The sequence below is a fragment of the Ornithodoros turicata genome, chromosome 1 (genome assembly GCF_037126465.1).
Source record: "Ornithodoros turicata isolate Travis chromosome 1, ASM3712646v1, whole genome shotgun sequence".
NCBI lineage: Eukaryota > Metazoa > Arthropoda > Arachnida > Ixodida > Argasidae > Ornithodoros > Ornithodoros turicata.
This window is the reverse complement of record NC_088201.1, coordinates 197,754,980-197,767,205: the sequence shown is the minus strand read 5'-3', so window position 1 is coordinate 197,767,205 and position 12,226 is coordinate 197,754,980. Positions and strand designations below refer to the sequence as shown.

The 12,226-nt window shown below is 46.0% G+C and overlaps 1 long non-coding RNA gene across 1 annotated transcript; it reads right to left on the bottom strand.

The window, feature by feature from the left end:
* Positions 1 to 6,549: 6,549 nt before the first annotated feature.
* LOC135374921 (uncharacterized) lies at positions 6,550 to 7,857 on the bottom strand. The gene is made up of 2 exons (XR_010417151.1): positions 7,168 to 7,857; positions 6,550 to 6,748 (listed from the first exon to the last, which is right to left on the bottom strand). It is a non-coding gene; the product is annotated as an uncharacterized LOC135374921 (long non-coding RNA).
* Between the last annotated feature and the right edge of the window lie 4,369 nt (positions 7,858 to 12,226).

Here is a 12,226-nt window from a genome sequence, read left to right as displayed (position 1 = left end):
AATTCGTAAGGAACAATATTTTTTCCTTTTTTCTTTATTATGTTCATTGTGCATCTTCGGAGACCCGTCTTTCCTTCACCCCCAATGTGAGAGTGGGAAAGAGCACACTGTCGCCTCTTGCTTCCTGGAAAAAGATTAACAGAAAATGCAACACAAGATAAGGGCAGTTCAGATAGCGTCACCCAATAGATGTGTTTTTGTTTTGGTTTCTTAAGTTAAAGTTTACCTTCGACGCATGAGGCGTCACTGTGGCGGCATCTTCGACGCATGACGCTCCTTCACCATCTCACATTGGGGGTGAAGGAAAGACGCGTCTCCGAAGATGCGCAATGATCAAAATAAAGAAAAAAAAAAGGTGTTCCTTGACGAATTTTTTGCGGACGATCTACCGAACGAATTTTGAAAACGGCTACGATATCACGTCACCGAAAGAAACAGATGTTCTCATCTGGACAACTTCGTAGCTTTTATAATTAAAAAGTTAATTAACAATTTTTAGGTAATTAGTCATTTCACGGTCGAGCAACATATGGCCAAGAACGTCCGCCGGCCCAGGGATGATAGAAGTGAACAGCATGACTATAGCCCTTATAGTTTTTTTATGAAAAATCTGTATCGCCTAAAAAAAACACCCTGTACAACCCAAATGTGTTTTCCAAAATAAACCTGTTGGAAGTTAGCGCTCGTCCCGTTTGTGTCTGTCGGTCCGTGTCTTCTCGTCTGCCCTTCCCTGCGTCGTTATGCTATACCTACAAGCCCAAAGCTTCGCTCTTCGCAGAAGAAGCACATTTTATACTGCCTACGAATGCTAACTAACTGTATGGATAATTTAAGAAAATGCAAACTTTACTCTTTCCTGTGAAAAATGTCATGTACTGCTATTGTGGCCATCACCTACTAAAATTGCTTTTATACACACTCCGCGACAGTCTAATTATTTAAATCCTTAATCAGTTACCGTGCTCAACTATACTGACCAACAAAAATTAATGCCTCGTGTCAAATACTTCTAAGTTCTGGGGCAGAGCCATATGATATGTTTTCCATAACATTCAGACTTCCCGTGACCTTCCCTAACACAATCAAAATCATGCTAACGTCGGTCACATGTCCATTATTTCGCTTACTTTTATCATGTTACGGAAGGTCGTTGGCAGTTGCAATGCGATAGAGTACAGATTGCCCGACTCCACTCTTTACCTTTGTATTTTACACCAGGCACAAAGTTTTGTTAATGTATACGGTTAATTACGTTAATTCATTAAAGGCTGCTCCAACACTCTACTTTTTGGAACGCCAAGGCAGCGACGAAGGCTTCGGGCGTACAGGGTTCGAAGGCTATTTAACGATGTTGTAGAAACCCTATGCAAGACTGGAAGGCTGTAAAGCACAGTCGCCCTCACCAAAGCCGCGTGAACGGCTAAGAGGAAGCGTTGATCACAGTCCCAGCCGAAGCCAGAAAGATGTTGAATGGCAGGAAGCCATCGCTGCACGTTGGTTTCAAGGTGCTTAATGTGGCGAGCCCAGCGCAGGACCACACCAAGGAAGCGATGCGAGAGCTGAGGCTCGAGCTGCCGTGCACCAATCCAAAGCGGGAAATTACTCATAGCCTTGTGGGTGAAACGGAGCTCGACGCACTTTTCGGGCGAAAGGTCCATTCCAAGTCGCGCAACGTAGAGGTGAACGCTGTTGTAAACGGCGCTGAATGGCTGGTCGTGACTTGCCTACAGTCCAAAGGGCAACGTCATCGGCATACACGGAGAAAGCTACCTTGCATGGAACTATCGATTTTAGGCGTGTCATTCAGCGGAATCTGGAGAACTCCCGGTTGAGGTCGTCCGTGAGCGGGAAACGGCTCGACACTTCCTACGTTTGCGTGCGCACGTTCCCCGCCACCTACTCCTCGGGAAAATTCGATACCGTCCGGAAAGTGATTCCCATCGCGTGGCGCAGAGGACACGGACGGCTCTCACCGGCTTCACACCTAGGACTGTCACACCGCCGAAGGCCCCCTGGTCTCTGCATGTGCCACCCACCTTCGCACGTCTTCCTGACCTCCAGGTCCGCAGAGGGCATATTCCCCCTCAAGTCCTTCTAGCCCATTTTTATGCTCACGTAGACGCCAAGTTATCCACCTCTACCGCCGCTTACATGACGGTAGAGGTGGATACATTTCGAGATGGCGCATCTCTAAATGGCAAGTCCGTAGTTCAAGTCCGTAGTTCAAGAACGTCGCCTTTGGCACTGTACTTCATCCACAGCTATGGAACTCTACGCCATACTTTTCTTTTTGCAATATCGTTTCATCCCCCCCCCCCCGGCATCGGATGGTCTTTACTGACTCAGCATCTGCGTTGCAAGCAATTGAAAGTTCTGGCATACGAGATTCCTCCGCACCGTTGGTTCTGGATGCATTAACCGCTTACAAACTTGTCTACGGAGTAGGACATACACTCGCTCTCCAATTGGTTCCCGCCCATTGCGGTGTCGAAGGCAATGAAATAGCGGACAGTGTCGCCGAAGCAGCTCTCTCGTCTTGGACACGGACGCGTATTGCACTGCTGAGAGGCGATTGGCGGTCCATACTTCGAAGCCTTGTGACTCCTCTGGCTACCCGCCAACGGACCGCCGACATACTACCCCCCGCCATGCTGATAAGTGTTGACCAAGCGCTCGCTTTCCGCATGCCAGCACATATCTCTCGTCAAGACGACGCATTAGTTCATCGAATGCGCCTCGACGTGGCCTTAACAGCACAGTGGCGCTACCGCTTGAGACCAGTTAACTCTCCCCACTGCAGCCACTGCGGTGCTGTTGAAGATCTCGAGCATATTCTTCTTCATTGCCCACACTACAACCCTTCCCACTCCGTACTCTCCGCCTCCCTCAACGAGCTAGACTCACGTCCCCTCTCCTTCACAAAATTGTTTGGCCCTTGAAGGAGCCAGCTCACGAACGCTCTGCCCTCAATGCTCTCTTCGCCTTTTTGGACGCAACAGGACTTCGATCCTCATTGTAATGGGACGTATTACTTCAATCCCCCCTTCACCTCCAGCAATGGGGTAGAGTATCGCCCCCGGCGAACCTCCCCACCCATCATCCTGAAGTCAAGTTGTTGTTGTTGTCAAATTTTTTGCTACTTTTGTGTACATGGCTGAAATATGCAAAAATACTCCAAAAGCCGGGAGACGACATAACTGGACAAAAAAAGTAGAGAACTCCCACTTAACATAACAAAATAACAAGTTTTACTCAGACGTATCGTCCGTCATGCGACTGACATCATCAGTGCCAAACTGGATGGGATATCTTACAACCAGTCCCTATTTAAGGAGATGGGAGTGTTGTTCGGGAAGGGGGCCACAGTTTTTATTACAAACCGAGGGGTCACCACGTATGTGCCACGACTCTACAAGCTTCCTGGGTCCCCATCTTTGCTCGGGAGACAAGGTCACCGCGTTGTCGAAGTCGAAACAATGTCCCGTGTCCCAACAATTCTCTGTAAGCTCCGTCTTAAACCGAGTGGCGTGGGTCGCGCTCTTTACGTCCCGTTTATGTTCTTTGAAACGAGTATTCCGTTTTCTGCCTGTCTCGCCATTGTAGCACGTGTCACAGTCTTGGCATTGTACTTTGTAGACTACGCCAGACTGGTCTTCCGGGGGGACGGGGTCCTTCGGTTTCGATATGACATTCGAAGTTTAACATGAGGTTTGAACGTACACTCTAAATCAAGTAACGCATATGTAACGGTTAAGTACTGCTTGGCCAGGAGGTACATTTAAAAAAAATGTACCTCATCGTGAGTTACATTCAGTGAGTTACATCATTTTAAGAGGAATTAAGAGGTACATGTAACGGATAGCGCGCAGCGATTTAGGCCTACCCGTCGGGGTGGTTCCCCTCCTCCACGATATATTAACAGTCCCAGGAAGCTACGCTGCACAATAAATATAACACACAAATACCTTTATTCGAAAATTATATCCATATATCCATTTCAGGGGTGATGCTTGTCCATCGCGAGCGTGCATTGTCATGATGCACAAACGCCGAACACACGGGGCACAACGTATATGGATGAACGATGACCACTGCATCTCTCCTTCACCATTGGAGCTGCTGTGTGGTGACGCTTCTTTATCTCTTCCACACCTTTGGATTCCTGTTCTTCCCCAACTTACGTTTCTTCCGCAGAACGTAACACCAACCACAGTAGACGATTGGCTCACTCATTTACGACATCGCCTGGACGTAACCTAGGAGAAAATACAATGTAAAAAAAATTCAACAACAACCGAAATAGCTTGTGTAATCCAGGTGTAAAGTGCAATCTAGGCTCCTCTAATTCACGCATCAACGTTCGTGCATGAAGGACAAAGTTCGTTGTCTCCGTCCCTCAGTCGTTGTGTCCAACCTGCCGGTGATCAGGACCACTGGTAATCAGAGCGAAAATGAACGAAAATGCGTCGTGCAGACGAATAATTACTTCAGAGATATAATACGCACCTTAAATGACTCCTATCTTGAAAGCGTCGAACGAATTTCTTCGAAGACGGAGCAGACTCGTCCTCGCTCCCCGACGTCTCCAAACAAACTGATTTGCAGCGGTTCGAAGAAACGCATTCTTCCCAAACGTGCGATCCCTCACGGTCACTAGTTTTAGTTATTGCACTTCTTTGACAGAATGATGGTGCTCATTCATTACGGCACTGCTGCATAAGGGAATTTACTGACTGGTATTCGGAATCGCACGAAATATTTTTGCAGCGCATGGATATCGTGAGAAGGCGTTCGTACTCATGCGCCGGAAGCACGCGGTACACATGAGGTACAGCTGCTATAGATCGCGCTTAAAAGGTACCTAGCCGGTACGGATGGGTCTCGGAGCCCTTGTACCGTTTGAATTTCGCAGTGGTCGCGAATTCTACCTGCTGGTTGAGGAATGTACCTCATGTGTACCGCTTGGCCCAGGTGCGGGTCCTCATTCATGCGGTACATATCGGGTGCCGGATTTAGAGTGTAGTCCTGATATCCAACGGAAACAGAGCCCGGCGGATAGATTCAGAAACGACTTTGACATAAGGGATGACAACGCGTGTCTAGCGGGTGCGGTTCCCGTCGCGCGGTCCAGATGTTTGCATGCGCTTGCGAGGGTCCTCGATAAACCTGCGTGAGTAGCCACGTTTGTCCAGATAACCGGCGATCGTCGCGTCCTCTGAGGCTTGTAACTCAGTGCACGATGATAACTGTTCAGATAGGTGAAATAACGTTCGTACCACACTCCGTTTGTGCTCCGTGGGGTGGTGTGAGTCAAAACCAGGGAAACTGCCGGTATCACAAGGCTTTCGGTAGACACATGTTTGTATGCCGCCCGAGCTACATCGGCGCGCACACACATCCAAGAAAGGAAGCTTGCCCTTTTGTTCCATCTCGTAAGTGAAATTCATCGATGGCGCAATGCTGTTTAGAACCGAGTGGAAGTCATCAACGTGGTCACCGTTGAGAATCACGAACGTGCCGTCGACGTAGCGGTGATAGAACTTGACCGGGTGGCAAAATCGTTCCATGGCGGTTTCTTCAATATGCTCCATGACAATATTAGCTAAAGTGACTGACACGGGGCTACCCATGGGACAGCCTACAAGGTGGTGGTAAGTCCTCCCGTTGAAACAGGCTGAAATAGGCTGAAATATGCGTATGTCAGTTTTCACGGGATAAAGTAGGGTTTGTATTTAAAAAATATGCCTACAGTCAGCTGGAACGCCTTGTAGAGTGCATAGGCAAAGTATGCAATGAGGTTCCTTGACAATGACATTTCACATATTGCCTAAAGCAATCAGACATTCTGCAGAATTTCAGTATTTCATCTGTTGCAAAAAAAAAAACATCTAATGTCTCAAAACTAACACGTTAATTTCTTGCCCCTTTGCCGATCTAGACTGCTTTGCGCTTGGTGTCCTGCGTTCTGCCATTGCTGCTGAAGGAGCAGCCAGACTACCTCAAAAACTCTAAGTACCCCTGTTATGCAAACAATTGTTAGTTATGTCTCTTGTAACGATATTTTTCACACATTTTCATTTGTTCATCAAGCACATTTTTCCTCTCTGTTGATGCCACAGACTTTCTCTCGTATTTCATCCTCATTCTTGATAATTCCAGATAATTCAAGCCTACATTCACAGTTCCTTTATCTCCTGATACTTTCTCAGTCTCCTGGTACTTTGACAAATGGACAATTAAACAAGCTGTTTCGTGTTTAATCTTGTGTGCCATACTCACTAAAAGCCACCACCTTGCTTGACTATTTTTGTGTTCCTCGGCTCTGAGCTTCCGAATACATGAGTAGTAGGTACTGGACTCTCACAGTGCACAACGCCCAACTGGCCTGAACACGATTTAATTAGCAATTAGAGCTAATTGGGACCCCCCACATTAATCAGCACCCTCCAGGGAGCCACCACACTAATTGGGGAAAGTCTAACTCGTGTCCAGACCAGCTGAGCGTTGTGCACTATGAGAGTCCATAAAAAATAAAAAAATAGATAGAAATAGAGTGGAGAGAAGGAGTTTAATTGAAGATCAACGGCGCCATCTTGAAGAAAGCGGTCCGGAAAGGCCGCTGACCGTCGCTGGGCGACGGAGCACAGAGGCAGGTTGCAAAGCATCGCAGCTATGACCACCAGTTCCGGACATCCTGTGACGTCAGCTGTGACGTCATCACGGCATGTCTGGGCAAGTTAGGACAGCTCTGGGCATGCAAGGAGAAAAACACTCGTAATACAGAGGCTGGAAAAGCAAGAGTATGCAAACCATCAATAGCTAACAACAAAAAAATTAGTTACACAACAAATGAGCCCACCAGAACAGGAGCACAGAACCATGCGACTGCTCCATCCGAGAGGCAGGCAGAAACTGACTCGTAATGGTTTTTGTCCTGTACAAACCCCGCAGCTGCACCCCCTAGCGGTTACTTTCTCAACTAATCTCACAACAAAATTATTAAGAATCACGCCAGCGCTACTCCCGGTCCCAAGGCAGAAGATGATAGAAAATGGCGGGAATGCCCGGACAACAGCAACCAGCACCCGACGTGCACGGGCACGAAAATCGCAAACAAAGCGGGAACAAAGTTGGCGAAATCATTAGTTACACAACAAATCACCTCACCACAGTAGGAGCGCAGACCGATGCGACTGCTCTCGTCGACAGCCAGGGATCAAGTGACGACGGAGCGAACGACCGCACGTCTTCTCCCAACGAGAGCCAGAGGTGGACTGACGTAAGCGCCACTCTACGGGTGCTACGCATGCGCGCGCTCGTAGCGCTCTCTGCGCGCTCCTACCGCCACCTGCGAGAGGCTAAGAGAGAAGAGCATTCCTGCGCCCCCTGCTGGCCGTTCTCATTGGTCGTGAGGCTAAGTGAGAAGAGCATTCCTGCGCCCCCTGCTGGCAGTTCTCATTGGTCCAGACATCATCCTATTGTCTCAGGGCTACACTGTTTTTTTCCACTAATGCTCCTTTGGTCAATCTGCAGTGAAGCCACGGTATGACGTCATCATGCACCTGCGTGGCTCAAGGACGCGTGCGCTCTAGACAGGGGACCTATTATTTATTGAATCACTATCCCAAGATTATTTGCTTTATTCTTCTATAACGATTGCATAGGAAACTATTGCAGAAGAGCACCATGCATGAAAACTGATCGTAGGAATTCCAAAGTCTTACTAAATGAGACTTGCAAAAGAACAAAACATCCTAACATGTAACTCCATCAACGGCTAATAAGAGGACTAGGCACTCAACAAATCAACGCGCGCAGAACTCAGGGCAGCACTATCGTCAAGACGACAATGTTCCTTGTCAAACAAAGACAAAATACAAAGCGTTAACAAAGGAAAGCATGCATATCGGGGCATGTCAGGACACGTCAGGACAAATTCGCACGACTGTTGGGCAACAGAGGAAAACGAACACTTGAACAGAGTGAAAAAGGCACTCACCATCATTTTTCCCGTTCACAGCATTCCCTCATTGTAAATCCGCTCGTCACAAAATCCACCTGCATTGTCGAACACCATTCACCAGTGACGAACCATACATCCACACCCCACCAGAGGCAGACGGAACCCCACCTAAGCTACGCTCTTCCACTGACGGCCAACGCCAGGATCATAATTACCGTGTCTACACCCGCCAGTGTCCAAGAGAGAAGTGAATCCTTGCGCCCCCTGCAGGCCAGTCTCATTGGTCGTGACGGCATCCTATTGTCTCAGGGCTACACAGTTTTTTTTTCACTAATGCTCCTCTAGACAAGGTCAACCTGAAACAATAGTCTCTCGGTATGCGGTCATCATGCAGGTGCGTGGCTCAAGGACGCGTACGCTCTAGACAGGGCACCTGCTATTTATTGAATCACTATCCCTAGATTATTTCCTTTATTCTACTATAATGATTGTGTAGGGAACTATTGCAGAAAAACACCATAGACAAGAGGAGATTGTAGCATTTCATTCCCAAAGTCTTACTGTACAGGAAAAAAAAAATGGTTCAGCAAGACATAAAGTCACACACCTGTCCCCCTCGCGGCTACTCTCTGAACTAAATGAATCGCAAAATTATTAAGAATTGCTCTACTCCCATTCAAGGCAGCACTATAGTCAAGAATATGCCTTGTACAAAAGGAAAAAAACTACATGCAGAAGGAAAGCATGTCAGAACAAGCCCAGGCATGTCAGCACATGTTTGTCAGACAAGGGGGGAAAAAGCGAAAAGAAACAAAGAAGGAAACCAGCATCAAACTATTTCTTCTTATTCAAAAACAGTGCTCATCATAAATCTGCCCAGGACAATACACACTATTTTTCTATTGCCACACTTTTTTCCAGTAACGGTCAATGCATTGCTACAGACTGCGTGACGTCATCACATCCTGTCTGAAGAAGAAGACACCGGCAAAGACTCCTATTATTTATTGAATCGCAAGATTATTTCCTTTGTCCTACTCTTAATGACATTGATTCTCTCATTAAAATTCAACAAAAAAGCACCCCGCATATTATCGATTTTCACCCCAAAGGCTCATCATGGTCATTAGAATTACAGTAAACTGCCACTGCTCTTTTAAAATAATAAGTGAGACCACTCAACATCACCTCCAGGCTTATGTAATACATGACCCTTTCTATGCTCATACATTCGTTGCCTGAGGCTACACCTGCGAGCAAAAAAGGCGCGAAAGCACAAGACAGAACGCCTTTACGGGAACACGATAGCATTCCTATACTATATTAATGATTATTGCATTGCAGTTTAGAAAAACTACAACTAAACTATAATTTTAGGAGCCCAACTTTCTATGGAAACTATAATTGCCCTATTACTTGGATCGCTACTAATGAAGCGCTCCAATTTTTTCTCTCTTCCCATTTCAGCCTTGTCATGCAGGGAAGCAGACTCATATCCAAAATAATTAATTTACACTGAGGGTGCCGTGCTTCAGGAATTCCTATCCTGCGTTCAGATGCAAGCATTTCTTCACGGATACCTTTAACAGCTGACTTCCTCAACATATCGAACACCCAACAAAATCAAACAAACAATCAGAGAAACCCTCTTCTCAGCTGCACCATGCGACTTTCTTCTGCGTAAAATCGGTGATTTGAAGAAGAGAGCAGCGAAAAATTGCGCGCGCTTGTGCTCGACCTGAAGCATATGCCAATAAACCAAGAAAAAGGCACTCATGTCTGCTATCTGATAGTGCCACATACACAGACGCATTGCCCTTGCGTAAAGAAAGCACAGGACACGGATACACAAATTTCCTTGGGTGAGCAGGGAAAAGGCTTAAGACCACAGGTCACGACACATCGCCACGCGGCTAGCACAACATGACACCAACAAGATACTAGCAGCGGGAAGAACTGCAACACTGCTAAACAAGTCCAGACATGCCACGATGGCGTCACAAATCAGGAAGAAAAAAAAAGCACACGCACGCACGCACAGAGGACAACGCATTAAACACACGGAGCGCTCAGGAATAATCGTAGCGTCACCGCACATCGCTACGAAGCTAAACGTCTAACACAAGACGACGACAACAAGATATTAGCTAAGGGTAAAAATTGCAACACTACCGAACAAGTCCAGACATGCGACATCGCATACAAAACACTGCTCATCGGGGAAAAGGCCTAAGCCTGCGGCGGATCATCATAGAGCGTACACAACTTCATTTTTTCTATTTTGCGTAAACTAAACGCGGTCTGCTTGGAAAACGACGTACAAATTTTCTTAAGGAGCAGAGAAATATTTCTACTCCGTGCTCAGATACCAGCATTTCTGCTCAAAAACCTGCAAAATTAAACACTGCTTACTTCGTCAAGATATCGAACAAAATCAAACAAACAACCCCACTTCCACTGGTAGAACACTATTCAGCTTTTACGCAGGAGGCTTTCTTCTACATAAAAAGTAGAGAAAATAAGAAAAGAGCAGCGAAATATTATACGCACATTTGCTTGACTTAAAAAACCTGAAGCATATGCCAATAAACCAAGAAAAAGACACTCATGTCTGGTATCTGATAGTGCCACATACACAGACGCATTGCCCTTGCGTAAAGAAAGCACAGGACAGGGATACACAAATTTCCTTAGGTGAGCAGGGAAAAGGCTGAAGACCTCAGGTCACCACACATCGCCACGCGGCTAGCACAACATGACAGCAACAAGATACTAGCAGCGGGAAGAACTGCAACACTGCTAAACAAGTCCAGACATGCCACGATGACGTCACAAATCAGGAGAAAAAAAAGCACACGCATGCACGCACAGAGGACAACGCATTAAACACACGGAGCGCTCAGGAATAATCGTAGCGTTACCGCACATCGCTACGAAGCTCAACGTCTAACACAAGACGACGACAACAACAAGATATTAACGAAGGGTAAAAATTGCAACACTGAACAAGTCCAGACATGCGACATCGCATACAAAACACTGCTCATCGGGGAAAAGGCCTAAGCCTGCGGCGGATCATCATAGAGCATACACAACTTCATTTTTCTATTTTGCGTAAACTAAACGCGGTCTGCTTGGAAAACGACGTACAAATTTTCTTAGGGAGCAGAGAAATATAGAAATTTGTACTCCGTGCTCAGATACCAGCCTTTCTGCTCAAAAACCTGCAAAATTAAGCTCTGCTTACTTCGTTAAGATATCGAACACCCAACAAAATCAAACAAACAACCCCACTTCCACTGGTAGAACACTATTCAGCTTTTACGCAGGAGGCTTTCTTCTACATAAAAAGTAGAGAAAATAAGAAAAGAGCAGCGAAATATTACACGCACTTTTGCTCGCATAGCTATAAGAGAAAAAAATAAATAAAATAACGACGCACACGCTAATAAACTGTGACAAAGACACCCATTTCTGCTATCAGATAATTATTGCATAATGCTAAATACTCATTTGCATTGGCCCTGCGTGAAGAAACCACAGGACAGGGATACACAATCTATCTTAAGCGAGCACGGAAAGTCACTTCTACTCGAACAGCTTAATACCATAAAGTCTGAATTTTTGCAAAGAAAATAAAGCCTGAACAGCGCTACGAAGGTGACAGACACATACTAACGGACAAACAAACACTTCTTCGAGTCTGTATTATCTTTTAAAAAATAACGAAAGCACACATAAAAAAAATCAAATCGGCTAGGTAGCCTACCAGACGTTGTGCCTTAAAGTTGGCTGCACGCAATGTGCGGAAGCATGCTGTGAAGCCAACTTGCGGTTTTGCTGGATGCACATGAAGTCCGATTCCAATTGGAAATCGCGCTAAGGACGTGCCAAACGTGGAATTTTCGCAAGATTAATCCCAATACCTGGAATTCTGTTCATTTTAGCGGGAATGCTGGCGCTTGTGCTCCATTATTCGAAATTTTCGAATATTCGAATTTCTCGATTATCAAATTTTCGAATACGAATATGGTTCGAATATCAACAATATTCGAACAATATTCGAAATTTCGAATATTCGCACACCTCTAGTGAATACTGACACTCAACGATATATAACAAAAAACAAACAAATTCCATTCTCATGAACTCTCCTCTGCCGAGCGGCTTTCTCCTGCTCTACCTGGATGCTGACTTTTTCCCCCCTCACCTACATTCTGAGTAAAAACAGTGACAGAAGAAAAGAACCGCGAAAACTTACAC